Source organism: Hippichthys cyanospilos, chromosome 2, assembly GCF_059441005.1.
Source record: "Hippichthys cyanospilos isolate Australia breed blue-spotted pipefish chromosome 2, RoL_Hcya_1.0, whole genome shotgun sequence".
In the NCBI taxonomy this organism is placed as follows: domain Eukaryota; kingdom Metazoa; phylum Chordata; class Actinopteri; order Syngnathiformes; family Syngnathidae; genus Hippichthys; species Hippichthys cyanospilos.
Genome location: NC_142370.1, coordinates 21,028,990 through 21,046,562, shown reverse-complemented (window position 1 = coordinate 21,046,562; position 17,573 = coordinate 21,028,990). Strand labels below are relative to the sequence as shown.

The 17,573-nt window shown below is 39.2% G+C and overlaps 1 protein-coding gene across 7 annotated transcripts in view; it reads left to right on the top strand.

Annotated features, from left to right (window-relative positions):
* The window catches only part of LOC148427824 (beta-1,3-galactosyltransferase 1-like), a 63,736-nt gene that overhangs the window by 13,528 nt on the left and 32,635 nt on the right, over window positions 1–17,573 (top strand). For 4 of the 7 annotated variants that reach the window (XM_088437700.1, XM_088437681.1, XM_088437718.1 and 1 more), the window contains one exon: window positions 13,021–13,071. The exons of the other annotated variants lie outside the window; for them this stretch is intronic. The gene's annotated coding sequence lies outside the window, so the exon portion shown is untranslated. The remainder of the gene's footprint in view (window positions 1–13,020; window positions 13,072–17,573) is intronic. 7 annotated transcript variants of the gene reach the window in all.

Genomic DNA, 17,573 nt, shown 5'->3' with positions numbered 1-17,573 from the left:
AATTCCAACTAAAAATTGACAACTCCTACTGAATAAATCGCTAATTATTTTTGACAATCGATGAATCATTTTCAAACCTAAAATTGTCCAAATGCTCAGAATTTCAGCCTCTCAACTGGAAATGTTCTTAGAATTATTAGTCATGTATAAAAACCCACTGATTGTCATTGTGTTGAATCAAAATAAGACATTTGCATACATCTGCTTTGATTGGAATTAATGATGAACGTTTTTGCCGATTTGCTGACAAACAATTCAGCAAACAATTTAAGTTTCGCAAAATGTTCTGTTTTTAAATCAAAGATGGTAACTAAAACAACTCTTATCACAAATCATTTAGTTCATAGTGGTGACAAAAGTGGTTAGTAGAGACTCATCAACACACAAAGCCCGAACGTTTGATGAGTTCTGTATGTGTGCACCGATCACAAGTTCCCACGGTATCTTGTTAGTCATCAGGCTTATGAACACATGCTCAATTTTCATAATGGTGGTGCATCAACCACCTGGTGAGCTAGTTGCCTGTGTGACATTTTGCCGCGCTGTTTGCAGCAGACATGTTCAGCATAATCACTTCTCGCCTCCCTTCAAATTTCCTTAAGTCTTTCAATAAATGTCATCTGAATTTAGCTTCAGCAAGCAAGAGCTGTGTTGACGCAAATGCAGCTGATGTAGAAACAAGAGTCTCTGGTCTTGGACACAGGAAAAACTTTTTGGAACCCTCCTCTCCTTCTCACACTTTAGCTGGATGATTCCCAGAGGACTAAGGGCCTAATTTACTCAGACCACCAAGGGATAGGCTCCAAGAAAATGGCAAACCTTGTAAGGGTTGGTGGTCCAGATGATGGATGGATGATGGATGGATGGATGGATGGATGGATGGCTTGATGGATGGATGGACGGATAGACGGATGGATGTCATCTAATCACCTCCCATCCTCATACATTGTGCAACTACAGAATACAGCAGAGCCTCTACTGTCTTTCGCAATACTGTACTTGAGTTCATGCCGCTACCTTCTCCCCTTCTCCTCCCAGGTGGAAAAATAAGAACATTTGGCAGTTTTTTTGTTTCTGTGCCTTGGGCTATATTTACTGCTTTCACAAAGTACTAGCCAGGGCGGCATGAACAATTCTATAGAAGGCATTTTATTTGAAAGAGGTCAAATACAGCTCTAATCCAATTGATCTCACTAAATCCTGTCACATTAGTTTGAGCCACGGCATTGCCTTCGAGCAGTAGCACTGCGGTAGCTGCAGCCTTTCAAATTCTCAGCATTCATCTCCAACTGTTTGTGTTTTCTGCTGTTGAAGCTTCAGCCAAACATTCGTGAATGTATTCCCACTGCAGAGGACTGCAAGGAATTTTCAACGTGACGTGAGTATTGTGGCCAGAAACAGGGCACAAACGCAAACGGCGTGTGCTGTGCTCAGCATTGGTGAATGAGTCAGCCCAACACTGAATGCTTGCTTCCCACTCGGCGTCTTATTTTCTCAAGCTCTATTGTGGATGCCCTCGCATTTGTTCCAGTGTTCAAATCTGTTCTCACCCCACTCCCTGACTTTCGCGTGCGAGGAGAAACAACTGTCGTTTCCAACACATCCACGTGTAACATAACATTACAGAAAAGCAAAATGAAACATAACGTTTAGGTTCTGGTTTCGAGGCACTGCTGATAATGGGCTGCTCACAATGATGATGAAGAGGCGCCATGAAGACCTCTGTTTTTTTTTTTTTTTTGCAGTGATTGTATCAGCAATTTGTAAATTCTGAATATTTATGCATAGTGAGTATGAGAAAGCATGACTCTCCAAGCAGCAGGATTACTACAAATTATTGTCACTTAATCCATTTGTCACAGATCAAAAGATAGCATGCACCTGTTCTCTCTTTCAACGGCAAACACCTCAGATCAAATGATCAGCAATAATTATCTTTCAGTCTGTTGACTGATTATGCCGCTGATCTCTATCTTCATCCTGCCTACACACATCTTTGGTGGGCATTTGACTTTATGTTGCTAATTCATCAACTGGTACATGGATCCCCTTCCGTTGTCGCCAGTTCGTCATTTTTGTAAATTACCCAAACTTGCCCCCCCCCCCACACACACACACACACACATCCCTCCCAAAAAAGCAAAAACAGCAATCAAGCCTAAATCTTACAGTCTTCCTTTCACTCAGTTATCCTAATAAGGTAGACAAGCTTATAACAAATTACACTAAACCCACGACACAACATCAACACATACATCGCATGTAGTTGTCATGTTTTCCTTTGGCAGTTTTGAAAGGGAATGTTCAAAGTCAACAGTGGTTTATCATCAGCTCTTGCTTGTCCGCTCATTGATCAAGTGCTGTTGCTCTGGTGTCACTTGTGTGTCACCACCTGTTGTGCTGTTTTGAAGTTATTGATTTTTCAGCTTTCAGAGTGGATTTGCTGGAAGAGAAACGAACGCTTGGAAATAAATGCAACTTTTTCACATTGAGGAAGCTCTTTGCTCACTGCTGTCTTTTATCAGTTATTGACCGCAATATATTCTTTTTTCCAAAAGTTGAACGCTTTCGAGCATTGTATAATGGACTGTTCTACCTTCTCCATGCCTTGTTGCAGCTCAGTACAAAATCTCATAAGATGATTAAGATAATAAAAGTTGCAATTTCGGTCTCAAGGTGTCGGGGCTTTTGCCTGACAATGGAATCAGTAATTTCTCAACACCAAATTCGCAGCCTAGTATACATGTTGCAGCATAGGAAGGTTTATTAAATGCAGAAACTGCCAACATATATAATAAAGATGTTACTCATTTTAATAACGCCTGATTCCAAAGTTAAATTTGAGAACTTTGCACAACATGCGTGAATAGACAAACTGAACAAATAGTTACAATTCTAGCAAGAAAAAAACATATAGCTCAGCAAAGAGCTTTGGAAGCAATATGAAATATATAAGGCATGTCAGTTGGACCTTTATCAAAATCAACATGTGCCAGCTGGATGCATGTGCCTTTGATTTGTTTTGACAGTTTGTCAGCAGTGAAATTTCTGATATGTAGCATGCATGTGAACATGATTGATATCAAAACCTGCCTTTGGATTTACTTGGAATGATGGTTTTTCAATCACAGCATGTAATTGCACAATCTATTGGTGGACACACACATAAAACCAGTAGTGGGCAAGATACTTCAAAACTGTAATGCATTATTTATGACTTATTACTGCTATTTCAAAGTAATGTTACAGTGATGTTATATTCATGTTAAAGGTTTCATGACAATATTACCGTATTTGAAATGTAATGAATTACACTGCTATTGCATTAGTTGTATATTACTCTCACCGCCATAACTGGAAATTTGGATTTGCCATTCTAACTATAGCTCATTGCGCTCATTACACATCCAGTGAAAGGTTGGCTTAAGCCTGAAACCAGTACAAATCATTTCATCTGCATTGTATTGTAAACCTATACAAGATACAAAATCTTTGTTTTTGTATTTTAATCACTTTATTACTTAGCTTCACTGCATGGTGATGCATTGTTTAAGCTATAGGCAAACACATTTTGTGCATTTGACAATTTCAATGCTAGTATTAAAATTCAAGTTCAGTCAGCTAGGTTAGGGACAGATGTTTCAAAAATAGACAGTTTCGATGGGGCTGACATTAGCAGCTGGCCTACATCATAGGTAAGGTATTTAACATCCTGTCCAACCTACAGTTACATTGACCAGAATTATTTAGACTATTATTAATAGCAATTTTACTGTGAATATTAGCGTTAGCATACCTTGTCATTATTGCTACTTGTGATAGGGATCTTGCTGACAAGGTTTTGAAATGCTGTGGAAAGTGGCAGCATATCTCCTAGCGAATCTCCTAACCTCTTGAGGTGGAAGTGGCATCCCTCAGCAAGAGAGCGCAATCCTCGTGTTTTCTTTTCGCTAACTTTTTGTTTCTATGGCACCGCTCTAAATGGTTGGTCAAATCACTGGTGCTATTTGGCGAAGTGGACATCTCTTTAGGTTTCGCGCACAAAGTGCACCTATCAAATACATACTGCAATAATAATAACACAAACATTCAGAGATAATAAAATACCATTCCATTCTATGCCATACCATTGATGCAGCTACATTAATCTTCATCTGATGTTCATAAAATATAAGTGGTAGCGCACTACGACTCTCTTGGTTTGTCTTAGAGCTACTTTACCTTGTTAGTGGGTTCATTGTTAAGGACATGCCTTTTGTTTTACCTGTTTGTGACTTCATGGAGATGCTGAGCGTGGGATGCGGCTCAAAACACAGAAGTGAGCATGTCAAAGACAGGGAAGTGCTTGACTTCTGCTCCATGTACAGTATCTACCCGGAGGTGTTAGTTTGCACGGTATAATCTGTTATTATTATTACATATGCTGTGGACAGCAAAAGTGGTTTTCAGTATTCAAACCATCCCAGAGGAGAAGTGGGCTGTAAACCTGGATAAGGGAACTGGCTGGAAATTAACCTCACATGTCATGTTCTAACAAATTAAACTCCTTTATATGCATGGTGAAATTCCCTGTGTATTAAGCTTTTGAAAAGGCTGCAGACCTTTTAATAGCATGCATTTAGTAGCATCGAATCAGTCCTGGTCAAAGTGCTCGAATAGAAACACAGTTGTGATTGAAAAAGTAACCATTATTTGAGTTGAAGCAGGCGATTTGCATTTAACAGAGCACAGAAGATCTTAGCTCAAACCAAAGAACCTGACTCCTTTTCGAACTTAGTCCAGATCTGGTAGGCCACACCACATTATGTGTCCCACAAAAGGAAATGCAAAACAATGATTCTTCACTTCGTCACTAAAGATTATTTAAAGTGTCGATTAATTATTTTTTCGATTCGTCGACTAATCGCGACTTTTTTGTTTTTTGCTTGAAATGAGCCCAAGCTCTAATGCAGATAAATAAACATGATAAACGTGACAACTTTATATCACTCCAAAATCAATATAGTACAGTTAAATGCACACACATAAGAAATGTGTATTTTTATTACTATGTGCTAAAAAAAAAATGAAATAAATCACATAAATTAAAATAATTCAAGTAAAAGTGCCATCTGTCTTTTAAAGTGACAATTTGTAATATTTAGTTTGTTATGCATTTTGTAAAACTACTATACATTTCATAAGGTGTAAATAAGTGTGTTCTATCCAACCAACATATATTTGAATATATATTCGTAGGTCTAGTAATCACTACTTATATGATATGGGGAGCACTACGAAGATGCTGGCAGTCATGTTTCTTTAAGCTACGAAAAGCCAAGGAGGAAAAATGTTGCCAATGTAATTTAAATCACAGTTTGTCAGTTTGTGTCTTGTGACTGGTAAGAGTTGTGTTTTCATTTTCTTTATGTCCCGGGGTAACTAACCAGCATTGACATATTTGATCAAGTTTTATAGGTTCCGTGCTATTATGTTTGAAGCCAATGGCGAATTATATTTGTTTGAGCTTGCACTCTTGCTCGCAGCGTGCATGCTTCCAAACAATGGTCTCTCTTTGACGCCGTAGTGTGCCACCCTGCGTCTTTAAAGAGTGCAAATGCTACTTATTGTTTTGCTAAATTACAAAGAATAACCATGAAGTGAATTTGTACTGTAGAACAGCGGTCCCCGGTCCGTGGATCAACTGGTACCGGGCCGCGTGGGCTGCACCCGAAATAATGTTTTGGAAATTATTTACTTTAACACTTCATACGTTTGTGCTTGATCTTTTGTTTTTTTGGCGCCACTTCTGGCCGCCGCTTCTGGCCGCTGTTGATATTACATGCATAGTGCATAGTGTAATGCATAGTGTAGCATTACATACATAGTGAGTAAGATGATGGAGTCACCAAGTAGTGTCCAGCTAGTTCGATAGAATTGTCCAGTATTCCACTGGGCACCTGGGATTCTGTGAGTAACGTGAGATTGCAGTCCATGAGTTTCACAACCAATCACAGCTCAGCTCGTGAAGGCCATGTGGCCAAATTCAGAAAACATGTAAACCGTCTCAACCAATGATGGCCTACCTGTTTTCTGTACTTGGCCATGCGAACTTCACAAGCTGGGCTGGAATTCATTGCTACCTCAGCTTTGAACAATTGTCATGTCATCTTCAGTCATTAGCAAGCATCAAATTAGAATGATTTAAAAGGCTGAATAGGTTTCAGAAACACAATATTCATCAGAATAGTGTGCTTGGACTAGTTTGATTTCAGAGGACATATTTCAGAGAAAAACATGGGTTGTAATATCTTTGACAACAAATCTTTCTGAACAAGTTATACGACGATGGTCGCATACTGACATTTAGTTAAAGGCAACGGGGTTTAAGGTAAATTTGACCGCAATATTCTTTGATTATAGAAGCAATTGGAGATTTATAGTTTCATGGTCATTTTGATGGGAGGGAAACATAACTAATATGTGGCCTCCTGTGACACAAATGTGTTTGAGACTCATTTTCTTAACATCTGCTTCAACTGCAGTCAACAATCTTTCACATTGTGCCGCGGGATTGAAAAAAAATAGTTGGTGCTCTTCCAAATTCGAGACTCTTATCGAATTGCTTTTTTCGTCTTTTTTCTTTTTTAATTACAAGCATTTTTCTTGAATGTCTCCTTCTCTATTCTGCACTTTGTGACCTGTGGCAGCAGTTCACTGGAGGATGTTACAGAACATTCTGTCCTCGCTTGCAACATTAACCTCCAACAGTTTGCCTATGGCAACGAGGGATCCAATCAACTGGCCCTGCTCAGCAATCTCCAGTCGCTTTCCTCTTGAACTATGGCACACTGAAATTAACATGGCGCATCATTTGTGATGCTCGCCGTATGATTGTAACTGAGTAGAGCTGAGTGGGTCTCAGGTGGCAGAGTCGTTGTTTCGCAACCCTCATGTTGTGGGTTTGATCCTGAGCCTTGTGATCGTGTTCCTTTGTGTTGACTTTCTTCTAATGCTGCATCATCAATTGGTGAATGAGGCGATGGTATTAAAGCGCTTTGAGTACTTTGAAGGTAGAAAAGCGCTAATACAAATAATTTTCAGTTTATTTTGTCCAAATAAAACTTGTTGCAATTCCTTCAGTGCAAAGATTTATTTGATGTGTTTGTTTTTATTTATTTTAAGGATAATATAACACAGTGGGCCCCCAGTTTACGGATCAATCCGTGGTTGGGATTGTAACGCCAATTCGCCATATGGCGGGCAATCCAACCTATGTTAATTAGCTAATGCGTGTAAAATGCCAGGTAAAACCATCAAAATTGTAGATACATATTAAACATTGGTATTAAAATAGTAAACTAATTGCTACGTATGTATAATATACATGTATACAGTTAAATAACATCATAAATAAAGACATATATAAAGGATTTATTTACCTTTTAGCGACGTGACAAGCTTGCTATGGCCATATTCCCTCGTAAGAGGAGCCTAGGCTTACTACCTTAGCCTTCTCCGTATTTCTTGATTATCTCCAGCTTCGTGTCCATATAAATCATCTTCTCTTTCACTTCACGAGCAATCTAGGGACCCATAGCTAACCAACTAAAGTTTGGATTAAGCACTGCGATGCACAATAAATACAATATTGAAAGCATTCTCACTCGAAATAAAGTCTTTAGGCAGCCATCTTTGTGACCTCGTGCGCCGACCAGTAGCAGACAAGCATTGTAGTGATGTAAGCAATGACGCGTGTATAGATGTATGAGCGCACATTGACCGCCATGTTGGATGCGTCGGGCACACTGACTGCCATGTTGGATGTGTCGTAAGGAAAAAAAAATGGCGTAAAGAGGGGACAAAAAAACGTCGCGGGCCTTGTCGTAAGGTGAAAAAAACGTAAGGCAGGAAAGTCGTAAACCAGGGGTCCACTGTAATAGTCACTCCTAATGTTCTGGACTATAATGACGATTTTTTTATTTTCATACCATTTTATCTCTATTACATTTGAGCTCACATTCTCGGTGCTCAGAGAACCCAAACACAGGAGACAAATAGTGTTATTCTTTTTTTTTTTTTGCCCATTTAATGTCTTAAGTCATCAGCACAGCTGTATAATTAGTTGCATCTGAGTGTGCTACAATTTGTGCCTCTCAGTTTTGCATTTGCAACTATTAGCTGTTCACAGTGAGAAATGAGCCCAGAGTGCAGACTAATTGTATGAGTTAAAGTGGAAGGAAAAGACACAGCACTGATTAATAGGGGTGCAGAGGGCGGCAGGTGGTGCCATTGTGACTGAGGCTCGGCTTGGGGTGGCTGTTATGTTGCCTCCTAAGAAGAACACATGCTGCAAGACTTCATTTGTTGGAATGAGTGGGCAGAGTAGACAAAGGGAGGTCAGAACTTTTCCCAATTTTTGACAGCACCACAGAAGAGTGGAGGAGGGATGTTGGCTGGAAGGCAGACAGTGGAGTAGAGATGCGTCAGTGGGATCAAAGGTGTACTCTGTCATGCTTTGACAGGCTCACATGGGTGGGAAAGGGTATTGCTGTTTAAAAAAAAAAATGCAGACTATTAGAACAAAAACTGAGAGAAGGTATGCCGTTAGCATGTGACTATGGTTCATACCTGCACAGTATTCTCCATGTCATATATTTTCCATTCACTTTGAGAGTTTTGTGGCTCTCAGATCAAAGCATTTTAAATTAATTATCGAACATTTTATGAGTTGGTTTTAGCGCACCTTTGTGTCACAGGCAATCTGTTTAATGTTTTTCACCATTACAGTCACTGACACGAGCCAAAAGTATATATAGTACTTGTTTTCCTGCCCATACTTAAACATAGGTCATTATTCTGTGCCTCGGCAGCAACAGTAAGTAAGATGCTGAGTGGTATTACATGTAGCACATTATAGATGGCACTTGGCTGCTGAAGAATACCTACAGACCATTTTGCTCATTAAACATCGTCAAATGAGCTCAGAGGTCACTGAGGTGGTGTGCCCTATTTACATATTTGTAATGACTGCAGCTGCTGGCTCATTGTGCCCTGAAAGGGAAGAAACACAGCATTCATCAACTGCGCATGTCATATATTTCAATATTGCAAATGAATGACAGTGCTATTGGATGTCAATTTTGAAGGGATTGGCAATTGACCCTGGGAATTCTCAAAACTTCAATAATAGCATGATTCCTCAAAACCACTGAAACTGCTAGATCCAGCCAATCCCGAATAAGCTATAATGATTGACAAATTCCTCACACCTAAATTTGGTCTATAACTGTTTCAATAAAAACAAATAATAATATTTCCAGGTGTATGCACTCCTAATGTGGCCTTTCCATGAACAGTGGCCATCCTTTAAGTAGACACTGTGTCTCTGTATGTCGCTGGGTGTCAATTAGTTTATACAAATTATTTGCTACTGATCTCACTTTCGACTCACTTTTAACTTGCACATACAAAATCATTTGTCTTGTCTTGAATCTGACGCTATTACTAAAAAGGTGGTAAAAAAATGCTTAAATTTTGGCGGACATGGTCCTAAACTTGCTTCATATCAGATGTGGCTTGTAATTTTAGTGCGACATCAAATACAGTACAAAATTGTGTACTGTTTGTATTTATTTATTTATTTATTTGGTTCCTAAAAATGCCCAGAATAGTATGAAGTTACTGTAAAGACAAATGATAATCTAAAACAGTTTTAAAGTTTACCCTAATTTACGTCATTGGTGCTCAGGGAGGAAAGCGGTTCAGAATTAAAATTGGATGATCGTTGAATTCCGATTAAATTCTTGAATTTGAAATTGAATTTGAATTCAAGTGGAAAAGAAGCAGGAATCGAATTGGATTTGCAGGAATAAAATGTGAAATGCCATGAAATTCGAAGAAAGTCATGATGGAAAATTCAATTTATCCACAAAATTAATGAGTATTGTCAAAGTCGTGAGCATACACTTTTTCATGGGCCATGATGTTATTGTGACTGAGAATAGAATACAGTGGGCCCCAGGTTTACGAACTCCCTCTTTTACGAACTTTTCGACTCACGAGCGTGGACCGTGGCGTTTTTTGTCCCCCTCTTACGGACAAACCTTTCAACTTACGAACAATCCAACATACCGGTCAGTGTGTCCGGACTATTTTTTTGACTTTGCTGCATCAACGAAATCAACTGTTCACGAATGTCACGGTAACGCTGATATGCTATTGCTCTTACAATGTCACAGTCACTGTCTCAGTCACGGTGTCAGTCATGGAGATGCCGATATGCTATTGGTCGATTAAGGTCACAGTCCCGGTCTCACTCACGGAGATGCGGCTATGCTATTGGCCGGCGTCACTTCAATCACAGAAATACCGATATGCTATTGGCCGAACGCCTTTATCTAGCTTGATGGCACTGCTGGTCGGGATGGAAGGGGAGAAAATGAGTGAAAAACGGAAGGAAGGAATGTTGTGAAGGCTTTGCAAACTTTATCTGTTAGACATGGCTTCTAAAATTGCAAGTGGTGGTAAAGGAAGAAGTAAGAGGATGATGACAATAGAAACCAAGCAGGAGATAATAAAAAAATACGGAGGCGCACGCATAGTTAACCTTGCTCGTGAGTATGGCTGTAACCGCTCGGCAATCTTCTAAGGGCAAGACTTTCCTTGCCAGGGGACGGACCTCGGTCGACAACAAAATGGAGAGGCTTCTTCTATTATGGATTAAAGAGAAGGAAATCGCCGGTGATATGTTCTAGTTTTGAGAAAAGTTCTTGTTCAGGGTTGCCTACTGTAGTTGTTTTTGTGGCAATTATAACATTTTGAAAGTATATGAATGTGATTCTTTGATGGACAGGAATCAAAGTACATGCAATCTTTCATTTGAAGAAGTCTCTTTCAACAAATCCTGCTGGAAAATGCAAAAAAAAACACTAGTGAAGTCTATGGAGCTGACGTCTATCAAGCAAGAAAGAGTGGCCTTTCGTTACTCTTGTATGCGCCTCTCTGCCCCACCTGCACGGTAATATCGTGAGTCTTACCGCTATACTGTGAACTTTCCTACAATAATAAATATGATAAAGCTGAACTGTGAGATTTAGATATCGTTCCGTCTTTGTTCCTTATTGATAAATCTTGATCCATCCATCCATTTTCTAGAGGCCCTTATCTTGTTGCCTATCCCAGCTGACTTCGGGCAGTAGGCGGGGGACACCCTGAATTGGTGGCCAGCCAATTGCAGGGCACCCAGAGGCTATCAATTTTTCACGCACCTTACCACAACTGAGGACAGTTTACTATGTCCAATATACTTGCCATGTATGTTTTTTGGTGTGTGGGAGGAAGTCGAAGAGAACCCACGCGGGCTTGGAGAGAACATGCAAACTCCACACAGAAAGAAGGGTGGAGCGAGGTGAATTTGAACTCGGGTCCCCGAACTTCGAGGCGGTCGTGCAAACTTAGCCGCCCGTCCTAATTGATATCGTGGTAAACTGTTATGTTTTTTTTTTTCCTTCGATCTGAAAAGTGACTAATTAAGAAGGTTATGGCGAAGGTCTGAATGAGTGTCTGCAGGCAGAGAAATTGCAACGCTACCGGAGCTTGTTTGTAATGTACCGATGAGTATGCGTGCGCATCTGTCAAATAAGCTAATTTGCCAGGTGACTGCTCATCAGCTGTCTCCTTAGAGCGTCTGTGCGTGGGCTCACAAGCGTGTGCACTCTTGCATACGTGCGTGCGTACGCTCGTGTGAGCTGGACACACCGCCTCGCCCAGAACACATCCGAGTGTGTGAGTAGCTTGTTAATGGAAGTGCCTGATTACTCTGGATTTGAGCCGACAGCTTGATGTAGCTGAGCTCCTATCAGGTGACTGACTCAACTGGCTGAGGCATGCCACTCAAACTGGAGGGCAGGAAGGTCTTTCCAATTATCCAGAGGCTACGGCTTTCTGCCTATTAGCAGGAAAGTCACAGGTCTATAGAGACCAAAGTATTTTTACCACAATTATACCGACTGAAGGAGAAAACGCCCTATTCCACCTCGCTGCAGCTGTGCAAAAGCTAGAAAAACAGGAAAAGAAAGAAAACTCTGTCCATCATGCGCACAGTTACATTGTGTTTTGCTCCAGACAAGTACTAGGCACAAAAATCGGGCCCTCTGTCTCACCTCAGTAGCGATGAAGCATAGTTGGTAATGGAATAATTCTTTGCTGCATATGTTAATTAGATTATTCAGTAATCAGTGGACTGGATTAATGCCCAAAAATATAGCCCATTTGCGCCTGCGTAGAAGAATAAAAATCAAGTGAGAAGCGCAATATGATACGAGAGTATTAAAGCTGACCTTTTCAAGGTATAAGTGAGTCTTGAATGATAAGATGCGCATTCTTCAATGGATACCTCCTCCCTATTTATCTGTGGATAACAGTGCCTGTAGCATACTGATGAGTTACAGATGGTAACATAAAATAACAAGAATATCATAAAAACAAGAAAAGTCTAATTTGCTTTGAGAGTTTGACGTTGTTTGCATATATTGGTTTTGTTTGACAACAAATGTGCATGGCCACAATTTTGGCTTTTCAGTAGGATGTGATTGCCCAAATTTTGTTTTATCTCGTTTTAACTCATGTGTGCCTTAATGGCTAATTAAATCCGATCAATCAAACCATTAACAGATATCTCTTTTAGTGTGCATCATTGGTCTTCTCCTAATTTGATTTGAGTGAAGATTGAGTTCCAGAATACTATATAGTCGGTGCAGGTTCGATTCTTGATCAATGCACCGATTTCCAGCCACTAACATTCTCAAGATTGGATGAGAAAAAAAAGGCTGGTTTACCATGAGTCCGTCATTATTTTTTCATTTTTCTTTTGTTTTTCCTGTGCCCCTCACCCCATCTCCCTTCCACTTGAATACCAATGACACGCTTTGATGAGCTTGGGGAACAGGTGTAAAAACTTACTCTGCTATTCCCCAACTATTTTACCTTTGATGGGTCCCGATGACTTGGGTTTTTTTTATTTGTTTGTTTTTTTTCCAGGGACGGAGGGTGGGCATTCTTATTGTGTGTGAAGAGAGCCAGCTGTGTCAGGTACGTTATGCTACACTAACTCAGGCTTCCTGTCAAATTGCTGCTCAGCCAGGGATGAAGCCTATTACTGGGTTTAAATGACCCTTCATCATGAGTAGTGCTCTCTCTCTTGAGAGAAATTTGAAATACAAATCGTTGCCTCTGGGGTCCAAAGCTAAAATTTTGATGTGTAATGAACCAAAGGCTCGCTCTCCCCTTTGTATTGGCTTTTTGAACTGGAGTATTTGTGGAAGAAGCATCGTCGATGTTCATGTGCTTGAATTGTTTTTCAAATTTGAGATTGCTGTGATAGGTTTTTTTTTTTTGGTTTAATTAGTTTAATTGATCAATTATTTTATTTATTCATTTGCAGACATTGAGCAACAATCCACTGCAAAGGATGTTTATTGACGGTTAAAATTAACGCAAGGGCACACAAGCGAAAACTTTGCTCAGACGTGCAATTTATTAGAATGATTTTACATGGGTTTAAAAAAAGGAGCAGAATGGAAGACAGTCATGGAGTCAGTCATGCTGGACATTGTAAAGACATGCTCCCCATTTATAAATCGCAAAGGAATGCATTCAAACAAACACCCATCCGCTTTAATGTTGTTAGCAATTGTCTTGATGAAATACATACAATATCTACTGTAGTTCATCCAAATGCATTATACAGTTGACTGGTTCATTCCAATTAAGTCACAGCGTATTGCTTTTTAACCAACTGCTCCTGTCGGACGGAGTTCACTACAAGAGTGTTCGAAAATTCATCCAACATTACTGCAGCATCAAATAAATTTCCTGCGGCTGAATAATATACGTTAGAAATACTGCTAAATCCCTAAGTGGCCCAGAAGGTTTTCATTGTTGTGGTGATGTTGGAGCATATAACAGGGGCGTGTCTGAGTCCTTCTATTGTAGACAATAGAATTTTTTTTTTTTTTTTGTCAAAAATGTTCTTCTTTAGTGTCAAATATGTTAATATCATACTTTCTAGCATAGTCTTTGGAGCTCCTGTTGCTCTGGGTTGTGTGGCACTGGGCTATTTATGGTGGATGTTGCTCTAGGCTGCTTTGACTGTCTGTTTTCATTCACAAGCACGTTCAGAAATGGTGCACCGGCATGATCTGTTTTGTCTTGCTTTATCGCTTTATCTACATTTCTGTCTACGGTCAAGCATTTCCCTGCATTTTCATTTCCATTCATTTTAATTTATGTTTTATCATTTTCAATATTTTGCTTTACAAGAGTAGCTGTGTTTTTGCAGGGTCTTCTTTTATGGATGCATCATTGAGTTGCGACAATGCATTAGTGCTCATTGTTTTTTTTTTTTTGTTTTTTTTTTTACATCAAAATATTAATCATCGTCCATCTACTCTTATATTCAACAAATCTTGACGACTTACGAACATTTTTGACAACTTTGTCTGCCATATCTGTTTTGATCTCACGCAAAAAAAAGAACCTAAATCGAGAATACAAAACACAGCTTTGTCTACAATGAATGCTACTCACGCTGTGAGCCTCAAACTCTAAGGTAATGACCAAGTAGATGACAACTAGATCGTTGTCAAGACCATACTCCCAGCAGTAACTCCAGAGTAAAGTCGTCCCAATGCTGTACGTTTCATAATTACTTTATTCACTTCAGAGCGCACATGCCACATACTACATAGTATGATAATTACTACTCGGTATAATAATTCCTTGCTTCTGTATTCACGCCACATAAAAAACACGCACATGGCTAATTTATTGACATGTAGCGACTGGCTGATATTCCGTGAGCGAGCAAGGGAGTGATGCGAACCACTGCAAGAAGTCAATAAGTTTAGCAGACAATAACATTTTTAAAAAAAATATTTTGAATAGACTTAAAATTTAACGAGATGGATATCATAAAGTTGTTCGCCCGTAGCAGGAATAACGCAGCAAGGAATGAGGGAGGTAAATGATGTCCTAGCTAGCTAAGCTAACATAAATCTGTCTTAAATTCATGCTAGGTTAGCAAACAATAATCCTTGTGTCAAGACAACTATATTACTATGCAGTGAGTTTCATTAACATAAAACATAATGCTGCTTATGGTCTGTTCGCTCTGCGTCAATAATTTTGAGTAAGCTTGTGTTAGACAGATATAGCCTCTGGATCAGTGGTGTCAAACATACAGCCTGCGGGCTGGTTCTGCCCCTCAAATGGGTTTAATCAGGCCCGCAAGATGATTTTGTAAAGAATCAAAATGAACTGATTTTTTTAATCAATGAAAATCTTGAAATATTTTAAGATTTGGGAATATCATTTTAATAGTTTATGATTAATAGTGATGTTGTACTTGTTTTATTTGGTACCATATTTAAAAAGAAGAATACATTTGTTGTTGTTTTAAAGTTGTATAAATTTATACCATGATTTTATTGGTCCGGCCCTCTTGGGAATAGATTTTCCTCTATGCATGCCATATATGTTCAGCAGGGAAAAAAAACAACAACTTTTTTCCCTATCATCAAATTGTGGGCCAGATCTTTAAATCGTTATATTTATTTATTTTTTACAATATATTTCACAGAGAAATGCACAGTGGACTTGTTTGTTCTTACAAAAATGAGTTTGTCCTTAGAAAAAATGAGCGAATATGTGATAAACAGAAGGGAATCTTTAGGTCCAAAACAAAGTAAACTCTGCATTTTTTATTTTTTTTTTGTGTGTGTCAGTGACAAGCGAAATAACACACAATCAGATAACAATGAGCTAAAAAGTAAAGAAGCGAACATAAAATAATTCAGAAGCTCAAGAAGGGGAACAAAACAGACATGTTGAAACTAAACAAATAAACACTCAAAGTAGAAAGTAGAAAGTTTCGTAGACTTTTCTACGAAAATTGACTGTTAAATCGATAGTTGCGATGAAGAAGATGACGGATGCTACGAATAAGTTCATTGTACAGTCGGCCCCCGGTTTACGAACACCCTGTTTTACGAACATTTCGACTTACGAGCGTGGACCACGGAGATTTTTGTCCCCCGCTTACGAGCAAGCCTTTTGTCTTACGAACAATCCGACATGCCCGTCATTGTGTATGCAAATATATTTTCGCTTAGCTGCGTCAACAAAATCAGCAGTTGACGCTTGTGACAGTAACGTGAACGCTATTGCTCTTACAACGTCACAGTCACTGTCTCAGTCACGGTATCAGTCACGGAGTCAGTCACGGAGATGCCAATATGCTATTGGTCGATTAAGGTCACCCGGTCTCACTCACGGAGATGCTATTGGCCGGCGTCACGTCAATCACAGAAATGCCGATATGCTATTGGCCCAACGCCTTTATCTAGCTTGATGGCACAGCTGGTCGGGATGGAAGGAAGGAGAGAAAATGAGTGAAACGGAAGGAAGGAATGTTGTGAAGACTTTGCAAACTTTATCTGTTAGACATAGCTTCTAAAATTGCTAGTAGCGGTAAAGGAAGAAGTAAGAGGATGATGACAATAGAAACCAAGCAGGAGATAATAAAAAAAACTGACACCGTGACTGAAACAGTGACTGTGACATTGTAAGACCAATAGCATATTAGCATTACAGTATAAACTTTGCGGGATGATCTTTGCTCCCCTCCGCCTCCACCCAGCTCAAGTTAGGTCGCTTTCATAGGTAAATGTCATTTTTCCTTTGTATATGTTATTTAATTTAACTGTACAGTAGATGATGTTACTCATTTTTAAGATGTGTATAAAGTCGTGATGTTTTTACCTAAGGTTTTTGCACGCGTTGCACGCATTAACGAATTAACATAGGTTTGGATTGCCCGTCATACGAGCAGTTCGAGTTACGAGCGTAGCCGCTGAACGGATTAAGTTCGTAACTTGGGGGCCCACTGTATTTGAATTAATTTTACTGTGACATTTGTTAACATCTGTGTTTTTTTGCTCACCTCTCCTAAATGTAGTTTGAACCTTATAATTACTTTTTCCTTTTTACTGCACAATTTTTTGGACTCCAAGTATTTCTGTTGGGACCCATGGTTTTTTAGTTTTTGTAAGTCCCAGAGACCCAACAATTTTCATAGGTAAAATGAGCATTGCTGCATGTAGTCACACACAAAAGAGCTAGCTGACATTTTGGAACACTGCAAAATATTGAGGTAAAACACTTATAGAGAAGGGAACCTACCGTTTCTTTTCTTTAAAAATAAAAAGTTAGTAAGAGCTAGTCCTCCCTTACCTCACAAAATGTGTTTTTAGGGCCTGTGTGTACATCAGGCTACATCAGATTCAACCCATCATTCTCAACATTCACTCTTAAAATGTCAGTTACATCATTTAAAATTTCAAGGTCAATGTTATTCGGCTTAATTTAACTTGATTTTTCTAGCTTTTAATAACAAAAGAAATTCACAGCAACAGTACATCACAAAGGCAAGCATCCAGCAAGAGCTGTAACACATGGAACTGTAATCTAAATACACTAATTAAAAAACAATGGTACTGCTCTGGCCATATTTTGTCACATTCTGCATTGTGTGT